This window comes from Ursus maritimus, unplaced genomic scaffold (genome assembly GCF_017311325.1).
Source record: "Ursus maritimus isolate PB19 unplaced genomic scaffold, ASM1731132v1 scaffold_6, whole genome shotgun sequence".
Lineage (NCBI taxonomy): Eukaryota > Metazoa > Chordata > Mammalia > Carnivora > Ursidae > Ursus > Ursus maritimus.
This window is the reverse complement of record NW_024426774.1, coordinates 80,860,946-80,885,737: the sequence shown is the minus strand read 5'-3', so window position 1 is coordinate 80,885,737 and position 24,792 is coordinate 80,860,946.

Below are 24,792 nucleotides of genomic sequence, written 5' to 3'. Positions count from 1 at the left end.
GACCTGGAAACATTTGCTGAACACATTTTCAAGGGTCTTGTAGGGAGGGCAATTTTCTCAGTGTAATTTGAAAGGTGGTTTCCTTTTACTTTCTTACTTTACTTTTTTGGGGGGAGATGGGGGACAAAAATCGAGAAAATACGAGAGGGCAATGTTAATGTATTGTAGGTGGTAATTAGGCCCACAGACTATTTTAAAGTAGTCTTTGGTAGAGCAGGCTAAGATTATGAATATAATTTAGGTTTGATCTAAAGAACATTAATAAACATTAATTACTGGTAATTTAAAAAAAAGATACCTAGTTGCAAATATGATTTTAAAAATAGCACCTAACAATCTCTATTAATAAGCTTTGCTTTTTCAAAAATTTCCGGAAAATTATGTCACTACATTTTGCATTCATGTAATTAAACACGCTGAAGTATTGTTCTCACACATAAAGCATGAATACTCCAAGAACAAATAAAAATGTAGGCTAGCTAAAAATAAAATATTGCTGATTTCATATTTGGTGTAACTTCAGGAGGGAGTGGCCAGGTAAAAATTATGGGCTAGGTAGGAATGCTTTATATTTATTCATAAAGTTTTATTGCCCTGACCAAAATGATATTCTCTGGATTACTCCTAGAAAAATGAGATCAGCTTTTGAAATTTTTAATGATTCCTATTTCTAGATGCACTTAGAGAGAGGGAAATACTTAATAGCTTTCAGGTTTGCTTGCACGGAAATTAAACATAAAGATTTAGCGAGTGAATGGGGTTTAATAGCTGGGCAGTTAGACCTAGGATTGTACTTTTGTTGTGTACAGCTATTAGTCATCCTACCCTGTTTTGTTCCCTTGAGCCTCAAGAACTTACATAATGTGAAATTATTACAGAATCACTCATTATTCCTCACCTCGGACCCTTTTCAATGAAATGAGGCTACCCACTAAAGATTTATGGCAAAACAGGATGATGAACTTATTATGAGGGAACTCTCCTGTCATAAGAATTTACAAGATTTTTGGGAAATAATACCTATAGGGACATTTATTTTGCTTCTTTCCTTTCTCATGTAAGAGTTAGGGCCCAGTGCTCCATGTTGGCCGTGGATCACGGTGGAGGCTGTTGCGAGGTGGGCATGTAATTTCTTTATCTTTCACCTGCAAATTACATACATTATTTTGCAGCTCAAAATAAGCATTCCCAATGAGTTGCATTCAGTAAATGTCTTTCACGGCATTAGTACAGAACTGAGGTACAAAAGAATATTAATCTAATACATTCCAAAATTCAAATACTTGTGATTAATAAGCATTATTATCTATAAATAAGGCCCTAATGATACTTTGGCAGTGTTGTAAACACAAGAATCAGAAGCAATTATTGTCATTATTGTTCAGCAAGTACTTCCCATGAATACCAAATGGGTTTTGCTGTCCAGCTACTTGGCAAGAAAGGTTCCTATAAAGAAACAGATGTTGGCCTATCAGGACTGGCTACTATTAACGGCCCTTCGCCCAAAATGCAGGGTCCTTAGAGAAAGAAAAAAAAAAAAAAAAGAAAGAAAACCTCAAGACACCACAACAGTTTTGTCGTGATTTTTAAAAAATGCCCTTTTATAATAAATATAAAAGCATCTTGAAAATAATGCTGTTTTCCGATACTGACTTTGGTGAATTCGATGCATTAGCAACCATTGTGCTAGCCGGATGTAAAGGTCTCATTTGTGAGGCTCTAGACCCAGTGGGATGAGGTGCCCTTGAAGTAAAATCAGTGGACAACAAAAAATAAATGGCCACAACATGAATGACCCTTCAAAGAGCATAGGCGTGGCCATGTTTCTCTTTTCCCCTTCCTCAGGTTACATAAGCTCATTCCCTCACTCTTCTCTGTTAACCAGGACCAGTGCACCAGGCCTAGCTCCAACACCGTGCGTGTGTGTGTGTGTGTGTGTGTGTGTGTGTGTGTGTGTCGGGGGGGCTGCTGCAGTGCAAGTTAAAACAAATTCCTCACGCTCACAGAGGAGTCCACACAGGCCCCTTGCCATACATTTCATTCTGCACTCTGGGTCCTATAAGCCAACGCAGGACCAGCTTTGGCTGTGCCAAGGAGCTGATTTTAGCTTGCAGTCTTACTAAATTCAATGGCACTGGGTAACAGTGAGATTAGTTTTTGTGGAGAAGAAAAAAAAGTTCTGTATACATTTCCCCAAGTGTAGATGCATTAAGCATTGAATATAGATTTATTGTCTATTTTAAAGTTTTCCTGTGCCAAGCCGTAGGCTTTAAAGATGTTAATAGGTCTGCACAGCGGGGGTTGAGAAAGCATAGAGTTGGTTCCCCATGGCACTGGAGAAACTTCAGGAAGAGTGGGGTGGCCGTGGGGTAGGTGATGTTGCCAAGAAGCGACGTGTTTGTCAACCATTGTCGCTGGCTCTCAGTTGTAGCGTGTTTGTGGAGAATGCACGATGGGATGGGGCGCTAACGCCCTGGAGGTGAGTGGGAGGGTTTTGTGTGGACTCTCCTCTCCCCCAAGCCCCCAACAGACACCTCTTTATCAAGTTCGATGGGATTTTCCCTTCTTGCCCTCAGGAAACTGAGACAAGGGATTCCACCACCCTCACAATAAACTGGATGGAGAACCAGGGAGAGTGTCAACCTGTGAGATTTTTCTCTGGCTCCTACTGAGAATGTTCTTGCCGCCCTTAGTCCTTAGCCTGGACTTTTGTTGTGGGAGGAAGGTTGCCATGCTCAGGGATGCAGGTGGCTGGACTCCAAAGCCACTGTTGACAGGAGGCCCTGGGCACTGTGTCCTCTCTTCTATTTTCAACTGCTCTAAATGGGCTGGAGGGAGAACAGTCCACCAGAATTCAGCAGCCTGTGCTCACCCTCTGAGAGAGCAGCCGTAATAATAATGACCCAATTTTACTAAGGACTCGACACGCGCCTAACGTGTGTTGTCCTACTTAAGCCTCTAAGTGCCTGTTTGTATTCAGGTTTGACAGAGGAGCTGAGGGAGGCATGTGGGGGTGGGGGTTGCTAAATCATCTGCCCAGGGTCACGTGCTGGTGGTACCCCGTTTTGGTCCTGTCTCTTAGAGAGAGTGTTTGTAACAGCAGTGCCTTACTGCTGTCCAAATTCTGGGGGACCCTGCTGCTTTCTCCCCTTCTTGGAGTAGCCCAGATGTCCCCACTGGCAAAGCGGTCCCATAACATTTGTGAGTGCAGCTGACACCCCTCCCCCCCGGACCATATCGAAACAAGGCTGGAGAAGGCTCTTAAGGCCTCCTAACACAACATGGCCACACTCAGCCACATCTCCCAGCCCTGTGTGGTATGGGAACAGAATAAGGCGCAGCCTATTAACCTGGAATGATTATCACCATTTGGTTTGGATGGTCCTTTTCCACCGACTTATGATGAGGGTCTCAGAAAGTGCATGTGTGTCTATCTGTAAATTCCCGCGCTGGATATACAGAGAGCGATGTGTCAGTTTCTCGGTATATGAACACCCCGGGGAAGAAAGTAACCCTCTGCTGGGAAGCACCGTACTCAAACACGAAGTTGACTCTGACTCTGGAGATTGTCTCTGCTTCCAGGCTGACGGAAGAGCCCATCGGGCTGCTTTGGCTGGTCTGTTCCTCACTGGGCACAGCTCACGACACCTTCACAGGGACTGAGTGGATGCCTTGCAGCCACAAAGCCTCCTAACTGGCCTTGGCATCGTTTGGGAGACGGTGGAGCTGTTTCAGACGAGCCCGGAATAAATCAGGGGGGCTGGACTCTGTGCCACCCCCCCCCCCAAGGGAGTGCTGTGAATCTGGGCATTATTCCCTGTTACACTGACCAGGGAGCGGAGTGTGCAAATGCTGGTTCCTGGCAGGAGGGACATGCGAGCTTTCGCGTGGGATCTAAGAGGAAATGCAGTCAGCTGTGGAACTTTGAGAAAGCCCGGTGCTCTACTCACAGCAACAGTGACATAAAGGTTGGAAAAAAACCCTCGATAATGATTTCGTCCTAAATGAAATCTTCACTGCTGCCACTGGCCCCCCAAAGGGCAAAATGCTATCTGGAAAGGTCAGAGTGAAAAGGTTACTTGGCTTTTGGAAAATGACTTTCGCCAATTAATTAATTAGCTATTAATTAGTTAATATTCTGCCTCATTCCAAGAAAGAATTTGACGCAATTCATAAAAATACATGACAGGCGGAAGCTAGGGTCGAAAAAATGAGCTAGGGGAAAGGCAGCCTACACTAGTGCATACCCTCAAATTCCGTGCTCTGCCTAGAGACGCCAGAAAGTCACAGAAAATGACACGAGATCGCGTTTGCTTTCTCCATAGCAAAAAAAAAAAAAAAAAAAGAAAGAAAAGAAAAATAAAAAAAAGCCTTTATAATAATAAGCTATCAATCTATGTTAACTTTTATTTGAAAAGACACTGCTTTCAAGATGAACTATCAATTACATATGACTAGGATATATTTCCTAAACATCTTCGCTATATTTAACCTCAAAGACGGTGTTCTGAGAGGAATTTACTACGATCGCTTTTGTATTCAAAACAAAAAAGCGAATCTTGAGTCCATTCGAAATTTATAGTGGAGAAGTAGCATTATGATGCTCTTTGGCAACTTCTAATGTTAGCAATTGGCATTTTCCTTCATGTATTTACTTCTCATAAGATAATTTGACAGTTTGCAAAATATAGATCATGTCTGCTTCTTCCCAGTGAGTCCCAGGAAATCAGTGAATGGTACATGTTTTTACTGTTTCTCCTCCTCCTCCTCCTCCTCCTCCTCCTCCTCCTCCTTCTTCTGTTGTTTAGGCAGTCAAGAGGGAGATAGTAAAAAGAGCTCAGTGAAGTTCCTTAGATTTAGGGGTATCTCAATTGAGCACTAAGCCAACAACTAGTTTAGTGATTTGGTTGCCTCATGTAACTCTTTTGCTCTCTGATTTCTCATCTGTTAAACCAGGGTAAGGGATTTAGTTGGTCTTTAGCTGCCTTTTCTAGTCATGAAATTCTGTTGTTTTGAATTTTCTGTCATCTAGAGAATCCATTAATGTAAGCATGATTTTTAAATATCTAGTTATATTTCAATTGCTATAGAACTTGCATGTAAAGAAGAATACAGGGCATTCTATTATGTGGTGTAAATCAATAAAATGAAAATGTATCCATTGACAACGTTTGTATTTTCACCTATTACAGAGCTGTGCCATCTCTTTGAATACAATACACTTTTATGCCCCATTAAAGCATGCTTGACATAGCTTTCAACTACTTGCAAATGCTGAGAAGTTGAAAAACATAACATTTACAAAAGATACATCTGGTGCATATTTATATGACTTGGAATAAGGAATCATTTAAATACTGCTGAGCCATCTCCATATTAGGAGAAAAGATATTCCATGTCCATATGTGAAATCGGTAGTAAAAAACATGTAGGTTTAAATTTCTCTTATACATTTTTTTTTTACTTGACCCATGGTAAAAATATGGAAATATTGATTAGGGCTTAATTCATCTATTTGAGTTGCTGCAATTGCTTTTCCCTTGAATTTATAGATTGCATCATTAAATCTAGTTTATATTCTAGAGGAGACGAGTTTTGAAAGGGGTTAAAAGTAGCACTTTCTACTTAAAAAAGTTGCTTCTTCAGGTGCAGGAATTCTTTTTTTTTTTTTAAGATTTTATTATTTATTTATTTATTTATTTATTTATTTATTTATTTATTTATTTATTCGACAGAGATNCCCAGAACGCAGGGATCACGCCCTGAGCTGAAGGCAGACGCTTAACCGCTGTGCCACCCAGGCGCCCCCAGGTGCAGGAATTCTTAATCTGGGGATCATGGACAAGTTCAACATCCGGAGATAAACTTCAGGGCTCCCTGAACCTCCTGAATTTATATGCAAACATTTGTGTGTGTATACATGCATATGATTTTTCTTTCCCCTGGTAAAAGCGTAACTCACAATTGTATCTTAAAGAGGTTTATGATCCTGGTGTAGTGGAAAGACTTAAGTCCTAAGAAAGACTTGGGGTTACCTCTTACTAGTTGTTTACCCTACCTTCTGTAGCCACCTGTCTTCTGCAGGTCTTATCTGTAAAATAAAAGGGTTGCACTAGATAATCTCAGATGCCCTTTTGCGCGCTGCAGCCCTAAGTGGGAGACTTACCACCATCTACCCAAACACTTAAGCTCTAACGCCACCGGCATTTGTTCTACCCCGTGAATTTATTTTTAGGTTGTTACCGTGGAGTTTCTGGGTGGAGCAAAGGTGAGTTATGCTGAGCAGTATGCAGGGCTGCGTACATATCAAGTTGGGAAAAAAGAACACCTCAATTGTGCAGCTTTTCTAGAATGCCATGTGGTACAGCATATGAAATATAACTTGTACCTTCCAGTTCACACACACTTTAATTAATGTTATGGGCTGTGCTTTCAACGAAGAGAAGTGAGAAAACCAAGGTTAAGGACGCTCTGTTCTTTACTATGTAGAAGGAAAAAAGAGACAGCTATGTAAATTAAGGATTTCGTATCTCCTTGTCAATTTCTTATCTGTTGTCAGTTTGAATGATTTCTAAATCAGAAGAATGCTGAAGATCTGTTTTCCCATCAATTTTGAGCCTAAGGAATTTGGAGCTGGAGTTCTGAGCCAGGAAACAGTCCTGTTTTGAATTCAGAGGCTCTACTGCTGAGCACAGATGCCAGGCTGATGATAAATTCCAAAAGGTTCAGCTTGAGATTTCAACCCCAGAGGTCAGAGAGGATTCTTGGAGTGGGCAAAGGAAGTAGCAGGGAATCTGCAGTTGTAGCACTTGGGAGAAGAGCAGCTCAGCAGGCTTGGGGGACATGGCCAGCTAGGAGAGACCCACCTTTCCTAAGTGGAATACTGCAGTGGGCCCTGCTGGCCTCAGGCTAGAAGGCGTCTCTACATTTTTATATATTTGACTTGGTGCATCTCCAACATCTAGAAGGCTTTCTAGATTTCTCACTTTACAGTTAGTTATTATGGTGTTTCACAGGCCAAACCTCCAAAACTGATGTGATCTATTGTGCAAAATTTCTTAATTTGAGAGGTATTGATTGGACGGATTCTCCCACATTATTATTTTTTTGAGTCCTTAAGATCAGTCATGTCAGTGTGGCAGCTGTGTGTGTGGACTGACTCCACAGGCACACCACAAACCAGATTCCAACCTCGGAGGCAAGCTCGGACTCCCACCTTTCTATCCTTTTCTCTTTCCCCAGATATTTTTCTCTATTGCAGATCTATTAAAACTCTTTCAATATAACAAGAAATGATAACTTTTTCTGAGTTCAAAGCGCCATGGAGGCTATTTTTCAGGGAGGATGGCTTGAAAATGTCCTGTAGAACGGAGATGGCTGAGTCATGAACTTCGTATGAAGTCTGATTTAGCTCCTATGTATTATAATGTATCCTGATGACACTGGGAAACCGGAGTTTTATTTATTGTTAATTCGTATTTAGAATGGTTGACAGAACTTTTCACGACCCACTGAAATAAAAAAAAAAAGACACGATTAAGGATTGAAATATCACAAACCAAATTTCGACGGGGAAGGAAACAAAAATACGTTTTTGTTTTTTGTTTTTTTCTAAAGGACCATAACTCTAATGCTCCAAAGCATTGTCGAAACCAGAAGTACATCCTGCACTGAATGATTCCTTAAGCAATTAAGTGATTGATCGGCCTCTTATAGTTATTTACCTCGGTGGGAAGATGCGTTGACTCACCCTGAGTACCAGGCAACCCCAGGAGGTGGGAGGGAGGTCAGAGTAAATTTGGCTAATGATGTTGTGTTTTCATCTTTGGAAGGAAGGGAAATAAAAGACTGGTGCTTACTCCTGATGCCATTGTGTCTCCACTGCAAGAGGTCTGAATGACTGAAGCTGTCCTGACCGAGAGCTCTGTGTTCTGTCCTCTCTGCTTTTCCTGACTGTCCCCAGCCCGGTGCAGCAACTCCGTGGTTTGGTAAATGATGCTTGCGTTTCTACCTAGGAATATTCTCCAGGGAGCCTCTTTGAGCATATCGGTAAAGCAACCACAATAAAACTGAATGGCATGCCATTGATAACATTAGCTGGTTTAGGTTAAACTGTAACTCATTCAGCCAATAACATTCCTGTTTATTTCATGTGCATAGACACAGGGTAAATAGTATTTTACTTCAGTGTCATAAGGACCTTGGGAGATGAAATGAAGTGTGTCCAAAGCACCTGAGGAAAAGCTGCCTTACAGGTCAAAAGTATCCTTCCCTTCACAGTGACTCAATGTTGCTGTGCAGCGGGAGGTCACGTAAGACATCCCATGAAATGGAAAGTGATAGAGAAACAAACAAAAAAAGATCTCTGGCACTCTTTTGCCACGGACTTTTTCAAGTCCCTTCCCCGAGGTCCTGGTATTCCTACTGTAATTAACATACGTGATTTTGATTCAGAAACACCATTGGTTTATCATGATATATATTTTTTTCAGTTGGATAATATCATTCAGGGGGGATGTAATTCCATCTCGGAGAAGTTATGATTTGCAGAGTTGAGAACTGAAATCCTTCAACTCGGGTTTCTTAGACTGGTGTCCACCTAGAGAATATTTTCTTATGTCTCTTGAACTTTTATATTCATTTCATTAATTAATTATTTGTGTGACTCACAGGGCAGTTTTTTCTCACTCTCCTCCCAGTTTTATTGAGAAATAATTGAGATGCATCCTTGTCTAAGTTTAAGGCATACAGCATGATGGTTTGATTTACGTATATTGTAAAATGATTACCACAATAGCTTCAGCCAACATCCATCTTCTCATAGAGATACAATAAAAAAGAAAAGAAAGTAAAAAGGAAAAAAACTTTTTTTTTTTCTCTTTGCGCTGAGAACGCTTAGGGTTTACTCTCTTAACTTTCTTATAAACCATGCAGCTGTGTTAATTGTAGTCGTCTTGTGCAATACAGCCCGGGTACTTGTTTATCTTATAACCGGAAGTTTGCGCCTTTTGACCACCTCATCCCAAGCCCCCCACCCCCACCCCTGCCTCGTGTAACCACAAGCCTGATCTCTTTTTCTATGAGGGCTTTTTTTTTTTTTTCTTTTCCTTTTAGATTCCCCATGTAAGGGAGATCGTAGAGTATTTGTCTTTCTCTGTCTGACTTCTTTCGCTTAGTATAATGCCCTTAGGGTCCATCCGTGTTGTCACACGTGGTAGGATTTCCTCGATTTTTTTATGGCTGAATAATACTCCATCATGTATATATCCCAGAATTTCTTTACGCATTCATCCATCGACAGACACAAGATGTTTCCATGTCTTGACTATTGTAAATAATGCTGCTGTGAACATGGATGGGGGTGCAGATATCTTTTTGAATTAATGTTTTTGTTTCCTTTGGATATATTCTCAGAAGTGGAATTGCTGGTAGTTCTATTTTTAATTTTTTGAGGATGCTCCGTACTGTTTTCCATGGTGGCTGCACCAATTTACAATCCTACCAGCAGTGCACTGAGAGGTTCCCTTTTTTCCACATCAGTGCTAGCATTTGTCACCTGTTGTCATTTAGATGATGGCCATTCTAACGAGCATGAGGTGATATCTCCTCATGGTTTTATTTTGCATTTCCCTAATGACTAGCGATATTGAGCATTTTTTATGTACTTTTTGGCCTCTTACATATCTTCTTTGGAGGAATGTCTGTTCAGGTCCTTTGCCCATTTAAAAAATTGGGTTATTTTTTGTTTTGTTTTGTTTTTTGCTTTTGCTATTGGGTCGTATGAGTTCTTTATATATTGTGGCTATTAACCCTTTATCAGATATGTGGTTTATCAACATTTTCCCCCATTCTGTAGCTTGTCTTTTCACTTTGTTTTGGTTTCTTTTGCTGTGCAGAAGCTTTTTAGTTTGATGTCATCCCACTTATTTATTTTTGATTTTGCTATTTGTGCTTTTGGTGTTATATACCAAAAATCATTACCATGACCCATGTCAAGGAGCTTTGTTTTCCTTTAGGAATTTCATGGTTTCAGGTCTTACATTTATGTTTTTAACTCATTTGGAGTGAATTTTCATGGGTGGCATAAAATATGGGTCCAGTTTCATTACTTGTGAATATCTGCTTTCTCTGGCAGCATTTGTTGAAGAGACTGTCTTTTTTCCATTGAGTATTCTTGGCTTTCTTGTCAAATTTTAGTTGACTGTATATGTTTGGGTTTGTTTCTGGGCTCTCGATTCTGTTCTATTGGTCTATTTTTTTTTTATGACAGTACCATACTGTTTTGATGACTGTAGCTCTATAGTATAGCTTGAAATTAGGGAGTGTTATGCCTCCTGTATTGTTCTCCTTTCTCAGATTTTTTTTTTTTTTTTTTTTTTTTTGGCTATCTGGGATTTTTCATGGTTCCATATAAATTTTAGGAGTGCTTTTTCTACTTCTGTAAAAAAAAAAATGCCATTAGAATCTTGATAGGGATTGCATTGTATCTATAGATGGCTTTTGGTAGTATTGACATTTTAACAATATTAATTTTTCCAATCCATGAGCACAAGATACCTTTTTATTTATTTGTGTCTTTGATTTCTTTCATCCATGTCTAACAGTTTTCAGAGTAGAGATATTTCACCTCCTCAATTAAATTTACTCCCAAGTATTTTATTGTTTTCAATGTTTTTGTAAATGGGATTGATTTCTTTATTTCTCTTTCAGAAAATTCATTGCCGGTGAATAGAAATGCTACAGATTTTTGTATGTTAATTTTATATCCTGCAACTTTACTGAATTCATTGATTAGATCTAACAGTTTTTTGATTGACACTAGGATTTTCTGTATATAAAATTATGTCATCTGTAAATACAGAGAATTTTATTTCTTTCTTTCCAATTCTAATACCTTTTATTTCTTTTTCTTGCCTAAGTACTCTGGGAATTTGAGCAGGAGTAGAGGGAGTGGGCACTTGTATTATTGTTTCTCATCTGAGATGAAAAGCTTTCGGTATTTCACAATTGAGTGTGATGTTAGTTGTGGGCTTGTCATATATCGCTTTCAATATATTGAGAGATGTTTCTTTTATACCTAATTTGTTAAGAGTTTTTATCATGAATGGATGTTGAATTTTGTCAAATGCTTTTTTTTGCATCTATTAACATGATCGTATGATTCTTTTCTTTCATTTTATTAATGTGATGGATTGCATTGATTGATTTATGTATGTTGCACCATTCTTGTATCCTAGAGATAAATCCTACTTGATCATGGTGAAGGTGCTGCTGAATTCTGTTTCCTAGTATTTTATTGAGAATTTTGCATTTGTATTCATCAAGGATATCGGCCTGTAATTTTCTTTTGTAGTAGTGTCCTTTTCCGGTTTTGGAATTAGAATCATGCTGGCCTCCTAAAATGAATTGGGGATTGTTCCCTCCTTTTTGATTTTTTTGGAAAAGACTGAGAAATATTGGTATCTCAAAAATTGAGTTTTGTAATTGGTCTATTCAGATTTCCTATTTCTCTTGATTCAGTCTTGGTAAGTGTATGTTTCTAAGACTTTTCCCATTTCTTCTAGGTTGTTTAGTTTGTTGGCATATAGTTGTTCATAGTAGCTTATGATCCTTTGAATTTCTGTGCTATCATTTGTAATGTCTCCTTTTTCATTTATGATTTTGTTTATTTGGGTCTTTTCTCTCTTCTTCTTGGTCAGTCTAGCTAAGGACTTGCCAATTTTCTTTATCTTCTCAAAGAACAAAGTTTTAGTTTGGTAATCTTTTCTTTTCTTTTCTTTTCTTTTCTTTTCTTTTCTTTTCTTTTCTTTTCTTTTCTTTTTAAAGATTTTATTTATTTATGTGACAGAGAGACAGCCAGTGAGAGAGGGAACACAGCAGGGGGAGTGGGAGAGGAAGAAGCAGGCTCATAGCGGAGGAGCCTGATGTGGGACTCGATCCCGGAATGCCGGGATCACGCCCTGAGCTGAAGGCAGACGCTTAATGACTGCGCTACCCAGGCGCCCCTAGTTTGGTAATCTTTTCTATTGCTTCTTTTTTGTTCTCTATTTTATTTATTTCTGCTATAATCTTTATTATTTCCTGTCTTTTGCTAACTTGGGCTTAGTTTGTTTTTCTTTTTCTAGTTTCTTAAGGCATAGAATTCGGTTATTTATTTGGGATCTTTCTTGTTTCTTATTGTAGGTGTTTCTTGCTATGAACTTGGCTCTTACAAGGCTTTTGCTGCACCCCACAAGTTCTGATATGTTGTGCTTCCATTTTCATTTGCCTCAAGAAACTTTTATTTCCCCTTTAGGTCTTTTTTGATCCATTGGCTGATCAGGAGAGTGTTGTTTAGTGTCCCTCTGTTCATAAATTTTCTAGTTCTCCTCTTGTTCTTGGTTTCTAGTTTTACGCCGTTGTAGTAAGAGGAGATAGTTTGTACGATTTCCATCTTCTTGCATTTGCTAAGATTTGTCTTGTGGCCTAACACATGGTCATCCTAGAAAATGTTTCATATGAGATTGAGAAGAATGTGTATTGTGCTGTTGTTGGTTAGAATGTTCTGTATACGGGGCGCCTGGGTGGCGCAGTCATTGGGCATCTGCCTTCGGCTCAGGGCGTGATACCAGCGATCTGGGATCGAGCCCCACGTCAGGCTTCTCCGCTGGGAGCCTGCTTCTTCCTCTCCCACTCCCCCTGCTTGTGTTCCCTCTCTCGCTGGCTGTCTGTATCTCTGTCGAATAAATAAATAAAATCTTTAAAAAAAAAAAAAGAATGTTCTGTATATGTCCCTTAGGTCCATTTGGTCTGTAGTGTTGCTCAAATCCTCTGTCTCCTTATTGATTCTCTGTCTTGACGATCTAGCTATTGATGAGAGTGGGGTATTAAAGTCTTCAACTATTATTGTATTACTGTTTATTTCTACCTTTAATTCTGTTAGTTTTGCTTTATATATTTAGGTGTTCCTATGTTGGGTGCATAAATATTTATAATTTTTATATCTTCTTGATGTATTGACCCCTTCATCATTATGTAGTGACCTTCTTTGTCTCTTTTTGCCATTTGTAGTTTAAAACATTGTCTTCTATAAGTATAGCTACCCCACTTTTTTTTTGGTGATGTTATTTGAAATGTCTTTTCTATCTCTTCAATCTCCCTCTAGTTGAAGGCTAAAGTGAGTCTCTTGTAGGCAGCATATTGTTAGCTCTTGTTTCTTTTTATCCTTTAAGCCATTCTATACCTTTTAATTTCAATGCCTTTTAATTTCACCTATTTGTATTTAAAGTAATTACAGCTGATGTTTGAACAATGCAGGGTTTAGGGACGTTGACCCCCTGCACAGCTGAAAATCAGAGAATAATTTTCGAAATTTCCAAATTTTGGGGCACTTGGTGGCTCAGTTGGTTAAGTGTCTGCCTTCAGCTTGGGTCATGATCTCAGGGTCCTGGGGTGGAGTCCCACATTGGGCTCCATGATCAGTGAAGAGTCTGTTTCTCCCTCTCCCTCTGCTGTTACCCGTGCTTGTGCTCTTTCTTTCAAATAAATAAATAAATTTTTAAAAAGAGAAACTCCCAAACTTTATGTACTAATAGCCTACTATTGCCCAGAAGCCTTACTGATAACTTAGAGTTGATTAACACATACTTCCTATGTATATGTATTATGTAGTGTATTCTTAGCATAAAGTAAACTAGAGAAAAGAAAATGTAATTAAGAAAATCATGAGGAAGAGGTACTGTACTGTATTTATTGAAAAAAAATTGTGTATAAATGGACCCTTGCAGTTCAAACCTATGTTGGTCAAGGGTCAACTGTATTGATAGGTAAAGACTTACTATTGCCATTTTGTTAATTATTTTCTGGGTGTTTTGTAGATCCGTTGTTCCTTGTTCCTTATCCTGCCGTCTTATTCGTGTTTTGATGTCTTTTGGTCTCATGCTGTGACTTCTTTATTGTGTTCTTCTGTGTAGTCACTACAGGATTTTCCTAGTGGTTACATGATGCTCACACGTAATACCTTAAACTTATAACACCATTTATTTATTTATTTATTTATTTATTTATTTATTTATTTGACAGAGAGAGAGACAGCCAGTGAGAGAGGGAACACAAGCAGGGGGAGTGGGAGAGGAAGAAGCAGGCTCCCAACAGAGGAGCCTGATGCGGGGCTTGATCCCAGAACGCCGGGATCACGCCTTGAGCCGAAGGCAGACGCTCAACGACTGAGCCACCCAAGTGCCCCATAACACCTTATTTTAAACTCATAACAACTTAGGGGTGCCTGGGTGGCTGTTTGTTAAGCATCCAACTCTTGGTTTCAGCTCAGGTCATGATCTCAGGATCATGAGATTGAGCCCCGTGTCAGGGCTCATGCTCTCTCTCTCTCTAATAAGGAAATAAATAAATCTTAAAAAAACCCTCATGACAACTTAATTTTAATGGAATTAGTAAACTTCACAGTTTTATTTTTCCTCTTCCTCACATTTTAGGTTATTGCTGTCATAATTTATGTGTTTTTTTCATATTATATAACTATTAACAGATTATTGTAGTTATGGTGACTTTTACTATTCATTTTTTTCAAACTTTTAACCTACAGTTTTTTTTAGTGGGGGAAGGGCAGAGGGAGAAGGAGATACAGAATCTTAAGCAGACTCCATGCCTAGTGTGGAGCCCTATGTAGGGCTTGATCTCACAACCCTGAGATCATGACATGAGCTGAAATCAGGAGTTGGACGCTTAACCGACTGAGCCACCCAGGTGCCCCAACCTACAGTTGTAAGTGAATAATGCACCACTATTACCATATTGTAGACTCTAGCTATGACTATATATTTACCATTACAGTGATATTTACAATACCTTTTTAATGTTTTATGTTGTTAACTAGAGTTCTTTCACTTCCACTCAAAGAACTCCCTTTGGTATTTATTGTAATGCAGGTTTGGTGGTGATGAATTCCCTCAGCTTTTGTTTGTTTAAAAATGTCTTTATCTCTCTTCTGTTTCTAAAGAACACCTTTACCTGGCATTAAATTCCTGGTTGTCAGTTATTTTCTTTCAGTATTTTGAATGTCATCCCGTTCTGTCCTGGCCTGAAAAGTTTCTGTTGAGAAATCCACTGACAGTCTAATGGGGGTTTCCTTGTATGTAACCTCTCTCTCTTCTTTGTTGCTCTTAAAATTCTTTTTCGTTTTTGACTTTTGACAATTTACTTATAACATGTCTTGCTGTAGCCCTATTATGTTCAACCTACTTGGGATCCTTTGGGCCTCATGGATCTGGATGTCCATTTCTCTCCCCAGGTCTGGGAAGTTTTTAGCCATATGGGACATTATTGTGTCCCATAATTCATGTAGGCTTTCTTTACTTTTTTTTATTTTTATTTTTTTAAACTTTTTGCTCCTCTAATGGGTAATAGCCAATGTCTTATCCTCCAGGTCACTGATTCCTCTGCAGGGTCGAGTCTGCTTTTGAAACTCTTTATTAAATTCTTTAGTTCAGTTATTGTTTTTTCAACTCGAGAATCTCTTTCTCTCTTCCTCTCTCTCTCTCGATGGTTACTATTTCCTGTTGAACTACTTATTTTGTTCATGCTTTTTGTTCCTAATTTTGTTTAGTTGTCTGTGGTTTCTTGTAGTTCACTACACTTCCTTAAGAGGATTAGTCTGAATTCTTTGTCTGACAGTTCGCAGATCTCTGTTTCTTTAGGGTTACTTATTGGAACTTTATTAGTTTTCTTTGGTGGGATTATTTACTCAATTCTTCGTGATCCTTGATTCCTTCTGTTGAGATCTTCACATTGAGTAATTGTGTTCTTGGTCCAGACTTTACAGCTTTGTTTTGGCAGAGACAGTTCTTCACCAGTCAGCTCAGTTTGGGTTTCTGAGTGTGTCTACTGGTAATGTCCTTGGGAAGGTGGGCCATTCTATTATGGTCTCTTTTGGGGTGAGGCACCTGTTCAAACTCTTAGGAAGTGGATGGGGATGTACGCCACTGGCTAAGAACAGTTGGCTAGTACTGCTAGCTCGGTTTCCTACTCAAGTGAGGCTGTAGGTGGGCTTCACGGTTTTTGGGTATCTCTGATCAGGCTTACCAGATGATCAAGACTGGGTACCATATTTGGTAATAGATGAGGCTATGAATTAGCTTCCCTGCACTGGCAGGGAAGCAGAACAGAGCCCAGAACCTGTACAACTCATTGTTTGGGTGCCCAAAGCAGATTAGAGCGTACACTGAAGTCCCTGCGAATGTGGGGCTAGCAGTTTTGCTCTGCCGAGAGGAGAAGCCAGGACTGTGCCCTCTGTTCAAGTGCCTCTCTAGGTCGGGCTATGGAATGGGCTCTGCTGCTTCCTTTTGGCTCTGGTTAGGTTTTTTGGTTGGACAGGTTGAAGGTCGTATTCAGTGATGAGTGGGGCTATGAACTAGATTCCCCACCCTGGTGCAGCGGGAGCAGCAGTTCTAAGGCTGGCAAAGCTCTTTGGTTGTTGTCTCAACTCAAGCCAATCTGCACCCCAAGTTCCCTGACCAAACAGGGTCCCTGGATTTCTCTGCAAACTATTGGCTTTGCCAGGGCAGTTTTGCTAAGTAAATACGAAACAGGCATCTGGACGAAAATGAAACAAAACAAAACACACTGCTAGATGTCCTATCACCTCTAGGGAAGGCACCCAAACCAGAAGGTGAATGATTCTTCCAGAGACGTTACGTAGAGAACATGACCATGACATTGCAAAAATGAGCCAGGACACTTGTGTAAACTATATCTTTATGTTCTAGGTCGGAAAGCATTATCACTTAAAATGTAGAAACATTTTCTTTTTTACTATTTGTTCCAAGAATACGACGTAGTGTCTGAAATTTCCTCTTTTCCCCATATTATGAACCAGGAAGATTTTTCTGATGGAGAAGATTACTAAAAGGGATCAGGAAATGTGCTTTTCCGAGGTATAATTCTCCATAAGAAAAGGCATAGACTACTAAATTATCCAAATAAAGTGGCATGGGTTATTAAATTAGCCCTCCGATGTTGGGAATGTATGGGTGAGCATTCACTATGTAATATTGCATGTTCAGACTGTAGATCCAGAATTTTTTTTTAAAAGCCCTTTTGCCAATAATCTGCTGTGAGGAAGCAGTGCAAATTCATTAAAATTGAGGAAAGTGCATCATGTATCCGTATCCTAAAGCGGCTGGCCCGTTTGGATTGAAATGAGTGATAATTTAGCTCCAAATGCCAGTTAAGTTGGTGAGCTAGTTAACGCGGTAAACAAATTAAGTGGGCTAAATTTTAAAAAATAGATTGGGTGACTAAGTAGATAGATGAAAATCAAAGAATGCTATAAAGGGAATATGGGCACAGCCTCCCAAAGGAGACGCTTCGTGTGCTCCCACTTCCGGAGAAGTGAAGGAAGAGATGACAAACGTATTTTGTAATTATTGGAGACCAATGTGCAACTTTTTGGGTATGTAAAGTAGGAAAACTAGTGGAGAAAATTACCTGAATAAAAATCTGGTGTTTACAACAAAAATATTTTTTAAACGCCTGCATATGTTTTGAATATTAAAAGGTCTTCCTTTCTCATATTTTGGTTCTGCCTTTTTAAACAGCTAGTGGATTTATCAGCATTCTTAACCTGAGTCAGATGATTTGGCCCCTTGGTGATTTTTCTAGTGCTTCTGATACCTATTTCAACTTGTTTTCTAAGGAGACGGTATGTACTTAGTTTTTGCAGACGTAATTTGGAACCTTTCTAACTCCCGAGTTTTAGTATTTCTCATTTGATTTGTAGTATTGTTCCTTTGATTTTCTTCCCGTTTGCCTTTCCTCCCCCCCCCCACCCCTTAAAGTCTAACATTCATCTCCCATTCCCACTTTCGTTTTTTCTTTTTCTTTCCTCCGTGGTTCACTTCTTTCCCAGTGATATTGCTGCCATTTCTTCTCTGCCGCACCATCGCGTTTCTCTGTCATTTTTCTTTTGTGCGTCTGTCGACTCCCCTTGACCCACAGCATCCTCGTCTCTTCCTGTTCCTTTTTCTCTTATGGACACAGTCATGTTGTCTTCTTTCTATGGGGGTTTCCCAAGCTACTGGAAAATTCAAACCAATGCATGTTGATGGACAACTGATCTTACATACAGTATTGGATTTCTACTTGGCCTTCCTCCCTAATTTCTTGCCCACAGTCGCTCAGGCTTGCCCTCTGTCTTCCTAATGGATACCAGCCCTGTCTTCTTCACTTGCGTGTTTGGACCCTCCTTTGTCTGGCAGGCTTTGGTTACATCTAAGAAGCTTGAGGTTGAGAGGTCTGCCTCGCCGACTTAGCATGGGCATTTTATTTGATTGTTATTTTTTTAGATCTGTCTTTTTTTCTAAGTTTTTAATTGCAGTTAGTTAACATACAACATTGTATTAGTTTCAGGTGTACAGTAAACATGGACCTTTTAGTACATTCTTCTCCACAGCTAAATACATGGTACCTCCCCACCCAACCTTTTTGGAAAAGACCTGGCTGGTAGCAAGAAGACCCCTTAGATGGGAGGCACTTGTGCGTGTTGAGTCACTGGACAGACAGACAGGGTTCGGACAGGGGCCCTCTGCTTACACCGCGTGTATCACCCTGGGTAAGCCACTGAAGTCTCTGCACCTCTCTGCATTCTTGGAGATAAGGGTTTTTGTGTGAATTTTGTACCTGGAGCACTTCCAGTAAGTTTTCATTCCTTCTGTACCCACCTGTGGTTGAGACCTCAGAAAACTTAAAGCGGGACAAGTTAGGCCCAGTAGACACGGTGGGTGTAGCAGAAGCGAGGGGTGGTAGAAATAATGCCATTACCATAGCGCTCTCAGCATGTCAAAGCAGTATTACCGTCCATTTCATTTTATCTTGACAATGACCCCGAGGTCTGGTGAAGACCCGTGGCTTCTCAGCGGCGAACTGGGGCATCTCTTTGGGCTACCGCTGCCATGTGATGAATTTGGGAGGGAAGAAATGCCCACTAAAAAGCCACGTGGCTATTATGAAGGTAATGGCTAGTAAGAGATCATTCTGAGTGTGGAAAATTGGAGCCATTCGGCCTCGTAGAAAAGAGGAGTTTTATGTTTCATTCCCGAGTTCAGAGAAAAGAAAACCTTTCCTTTTCTTTTCCTCTTTGTTGTTGTTGGCAAGACTCTGTAAGACTGCAACTCACATATGAGACACACTGGGCCAACTTTTCAAAGAGCCTCTATACTTTGCATGTGTTAGATTTTTCATGCATAGCTACAGCGCTGGGTGGTGGTAGAGCTTGTGGGGTGCAGGGGAGGGTGGGCACAGATGGGTTTTTCACATTTGCCACCTCACTTTGAATGTGTAAATGTACTAATTTTGTGAGATTTGGTTTTCTGAAAAGTAGAGTTCCTGAAGCAGACTTACAGCTACAGCAGTGTCGTCTTCAAGTGAACAGCTCTGAAAACGATCAGAAATCTGTGCCTGTCTCCTGGACAGTGGCAAGAAGGTGGTGTAGTGTTTGAAATAGAAATTGCCCGAGCGGGAGCTCCGGAGTGTCTTGTGGTGTGTGTGGGCTAGGCGCTAGTACGGGGCATGTCATGCCTTTTTCCTAGGCACTTTTTGCCTCAAATGGACCTTCACTAGGGAGTGATTCAATGTCTCAGAGTTAGTGATTTGATAACAGAAAGCCTGGCAGGCTCGGTTTATTCTCAGAAAGGCCTAGATTTCTTCTTTCTCATGTGAGCCGCAGTAACTTGAAACTCCTAGTTTTGTCTATTTGCCATCAGTGTCTGTTAGGATTGAGAAGGGTACGTTCTGGGAGAAAGTACCCATCAAAACCTCAGCGGCTTAAAACTGCAAAAGTTTATTTCTTTTTTTCTTTCCCTTTTTTGTTCTTTTTGTGGGTTCTGTGTCTTTGCTATTTTGTTTATTTATTTTAACTTTCATTCCAGTATAGTTTCTAAAATTTTAATTCCGGTGTAGTTAACGTACAGTGTTATATTAGTTTCAGGTGTACGATATAGTGATTCAACTCTTCCATCCATTGCCTGGTGCTCATCATAAGTGCACTCCTTAATCCCCGCCCCCTATTTCCCCCATCCCACCCCCCACCCCCAAATTTTATTTCTTGATCCCATTGCATGTCCATTGTGGGGCAGAAGGGGTGTCAGCCAGCCGTAGACAATGAGGGACTCAGAATGCTGGAAGCTCTTCTCTGCACCTGTTTCCACACTCACCATAGTGAGAGGAAGGGGACATGGCGAGGCTTATCCTGGCTAAGGCTTCTGCCCGGAGGGGACACCTGCCACTTCTCACATTTCATTGGTCAAAAAGTCGCATGACCACGCTTCACTTCAAAACAGTGGAAGGAACATTCAATCCTACGCCGAGCCTAGGAGGAGAAGAGAAATTAATAACTTGCCTATGACTACCTCATCAGCCATGAGACATCATCACGCAGGGAAGGGATTTGTCTTGTGTTTATGGTAATTAGCACTGCCAGTGTTAATTTCTCCGCCCCGGACATTTCTGAGCATTGGTAAAAAGTGTTGTCACATATTTCCACAGTCGTCCCCATGAAGTGAATGTTTTGCATCCTTGAAAGCTTATAATACAGCAGCTTCAAGGACTATCAATACTTTGAAATGCTTTCGGTGACAATGATTATGAGGAAAGTAATAGTGAAGAATAGAAACTTACCCGCAGAGAGAAATCCATCCCTTAAGCAGTGCTTTCACTCACTTCTTTCTTTTGAAAGTGCCTTTCAAGTCTTAATCAAAGGATAACATCTTCATGACCAAATTAATCAACATTTGATGGATAAGGAAGTTAAGGATCAGAGAAGGTAGAGTAGACTTCTGTGGTCTCTAGGATAGAAGTTAAAGTGTTGAATTCATGTTGGGGGATTTTACTGTGATCACCAAAACCACCTCCACCTCCACCCTCCGTACAGACAATCCTTCCAACCACCACCCTCCCCCCCACCAACCACCATCATCACCACCACTACCACCATCTAGTATTAGAAACACAAACTGCATGGCTCAAACAATGTTTCTTTTCAGACCAATCAGGGGAACCATAAAATTAGGTAAGATTTTTAGCAATTAGGTTTTTTTTTCCTTATACATTTCATAATCCAGGAATTAAAAAGGTCATGGAAGAGGATTAGCGACTCAGAACTACGTTGGGGACTAGGTTTGGACTAGACTTGTCTTTCTCCCTCTTCAATCTGTCTTTTTATTTTTCCCTTTCAATTTTCTTCCTGGGGTACTTTTTCTCCCTGCTTTACAGTTGAAAGAGAACCAGCACTAAAAAATGCCACACCCCATGACCTTGAGGTTGCAGAAAGGGGTGGGGTAGTAGTGTATTCCAGTAGCACTTACTTTACTTAGGTACAGCCTTTTGAAGATCATGGATGTGGCCAGGATTGCCAAAGTTGGGGCCATTTTTCCTGCCAAACTCTGCTTAGAAACCAGCACGGGGAAGCACAAGGACCAGTCCGAAGCAAAGTGGCACAATTGCCCGGTGCAGCAGAGGGATTTGCAGGGTCGTTGCAACCAGCAGGTCTCACTTCATGAATTCACCTGTCTGCTCTGATTTGGGTGTGATGCTCCAGGCTCTGGAATACTGTTCAGAGTGGACTTTCTTTGGAGGTGATTCTCACTGGCCACTGAACTGTGGAGATCAAGGTTCTGTCTTAGCCTGTCTGGCTAAAGTGGGAAAGGATGGCGTCTTGGACCCTTGCCCATGGCCTGTGTACTGTTACCAATCTTCTGCAAGGCCTCAGGCATTTGTGTCTTTAAATACCCTTGCTGGCTGAGGTAATGATGGAGGGTAGAGAGATTCTGGCCCAAAGCTAACACCCTAGAGCTTTACTAACCCTCCACCCCCCACCACCAAATATTAACAAAACAAGGACGTTATCACATTACCAATCCGGGCTGCAATTGACTATTTGCCAAGAATTCCACGCTTCCACCTCACATAATACATTTTATTTTTCTTTTGGGGATTTGTTTTCTGAATCAGTTTACTTCTTCGTGGTCCAATAATCACCAAATGGAATTCTCTCCATCTTTCATCCTTCATCATTAGGGGAAAAATACAGTATCATTTTCTGGCAAGAAATAAATATCTCAAAATGAAAGACAATATTTAGTGACCAAAAAAAAAAAAAAAAGTCCCTCAAGAGCACTACTTTTCTGATGAATCAGAGCTGGAAGTGATTAAGGGCTCAGTGCATTAAAACAATGAGCACTCACGTCCATTCCTTCATTTTCAATAAGAAAATCAAACATCCTCTTTTAAGGAAGTGGGGGGCTGCTTAACAAATCTTTCAAGTGAGCCATAGATAAGTGCATTGGCATGGCTTGAGGAAACGCATAGAGGAAATTAAAAATATTTATTTTATTGAACTAATATTCCCAGTTGGAGATTAAAGTAGCGAATGGAGCCTACAACCGTCAGGTAGATGCTATTTGGCCATTTAGTTTCTATTTATTTTGTTCCTAACTGTCAATTTGAACTTGAGTAGAAGTTTTAAATTGTAACTTACTAAGTGGTTGTAAGAGTGTTCCTTATGTATAAAACGGGATTGTCTCAGATTGTATTTTACGGTAAAAATATGCGTGGTTTGATTTTATTTGAATCGGTGAATTTTTTTTTTATATGTTCAGAATTTGAAATTCCTGGGTATCCTCAGGTTGCCTAAAATTTTGCTGTGTTGTAGAGAATTATGATTTCATGATTGTGTGAGTTTGGTAAGGTTCTTATACCATTTTGCCATGGATTTCAAAAGAAAACATTTTTAAAGGCATTATGTAGGGGGTGCCTTGGTGGCCCAGTTGGTTAAGCATCTGACTCTTGGTTTCAGCTCAGGTCCTGATCTCAGGGTCATGAGATTGAGCCCTGCGTCGGGCTCCATGCTCAGCAGGAAGTCTGTTTGAGATTCTGTCTACTTCCTCTGCCCATTCTGCTCGTGCACACACACTCTCTCTTTTGCTCAAATAAATAAATAAATCCATAAAAAAAAAGTAGAAAGGCATTATTTAGAAATCAGGGCTAGCTATTTTCATTTCAGGTTGCTACCTCTTAGCTACTGGATTCAGACATACTATTCCAGCCTGGCTGTGGTCAGTTCAATCATCAGTGTCTTCTTCCTGGGTGGACAACTGTAGTACTTTTTAGTTTAGACGTATAAGGGAAGGGATATCTGGAATGCAGACCCGTCACATTGAGATAGTCATGTTTGCTCAAGAGGCAGACAGTAGCTACCATAGTTAAGCTTCCATCAGTAGATGCTATGCTCCAGGCAATAGACTAAGGAATTTATGTCTGTTATTTCTTGTGGAGACAGTTACTGTTTTGCCTAACTATAATTATCATCATTTTACAGGTGAGGAAATTGACCTCTCAGAGAGGATCCCTCACTTTCCCATGAGCCCCTAGCCGGCAAGTGCCAGAGCTGGGGTTCTCCTGGTTGGTGTCCCGTTGGGTCCCCACCAGATGTTGTGGGGCTTCTCTTACAATGGCAGAGACCCAGGTATTTCAAGATGGTCTTAAAGCTCCTGGGGCAGAAGGTGATAAATGCAAAAGCAAGGCTACATCCCCGTCCTCTTCCAGTTCATAGAAATTCTCCTGCAAAACAGCCATGCATTTGTAGGCCGGCTTTTCCATGGAAAAGCTAGAGTGGGCACACGTTCAATTCAATTCCCACTGTGCTTTCTCACAGAGGCTCTTCCACAAGATTACAAAGACTGGGAACCTAGCCTATTATTATTAATAATTTTTAAAAGTTATTCTGGCTTCTTTCAGGGCCATATCAGTTTCAAAGATCGCTGTCAGGGTGGGAGCAACTGAAGTTGAAATGGCCTGAATGCTAAATGTAGCCTGAGAGCGGAAACTTTGTTCTTCAGAGTTGAAAAGTCGGTGGAATATTCATAGAAATGTAATATGAGCACAGGATACCGAGTCAGTGTCAAAACTTTGTTCCAAACCATATTTGCTATTTGTAAAACTGGTTCCTCAGGGCCCGGCTGGGGGATGAGAGGGCAAATGGATTACAGCATGCCCTGAGTCAGGGCTGTGGGTTGGGGGCTCCCTTCCCCATGGGGCTTTTCTCCCCAGGAATAGGGTTCTGGGGGAACAAAGGTAATGGGGTCCAGCCCTTCCAGTAGGACCATCTCCGTCTCAGATACAGAAACCTTTCCTTCGTGTTTCACCTAAGGTTTGTGCCTGAGTTTGAAATAGAAACTGGGAGGGGGGGGATCTGTGGAATGTTTTGCACATGCAGAAGTGACACCATTTGCTTTTTCCTTGAAGTTCTCCTGATTGAGATATTGATTAAAAAAAGTCATGGTGGCATGGATCCCAATGAATATCATCTTCAGATGCTGGAATTGTATCTTAAAACTAACCAAAGGACTCACCTACTGATGACCCAAATTTCCTTTCAAGAATTAACAAATTCTCTCTCGTTTTCCCCCCCATGGAACTCTACTCATCTGTAGTTAATCTAAGAATTAACATTTAGCAAATTACTGCCTTAAATGAGGTATGCGCCTGGTGGCTCAGTTGATGAGAACCCTGTGCTAATGAGCTCATGAGTTCAGTCCTCAAGAGGGCTGGTTGCCTTCACCATGGTCCCTCTCTGATCCCCAGCCAGGCCTCCGAATGCACACTGCTCACAAGTGGCCTTCTGGGGGAGAATCAACACAAATTCTTCATCATTTGTGGGGGGGGGGGGAACCAACTCAAAGCAGATGCCTTGAGTTAACTTAGAGCATGAGAGTTATCCCCTGGGGTAACAGAATGGTACCCCAG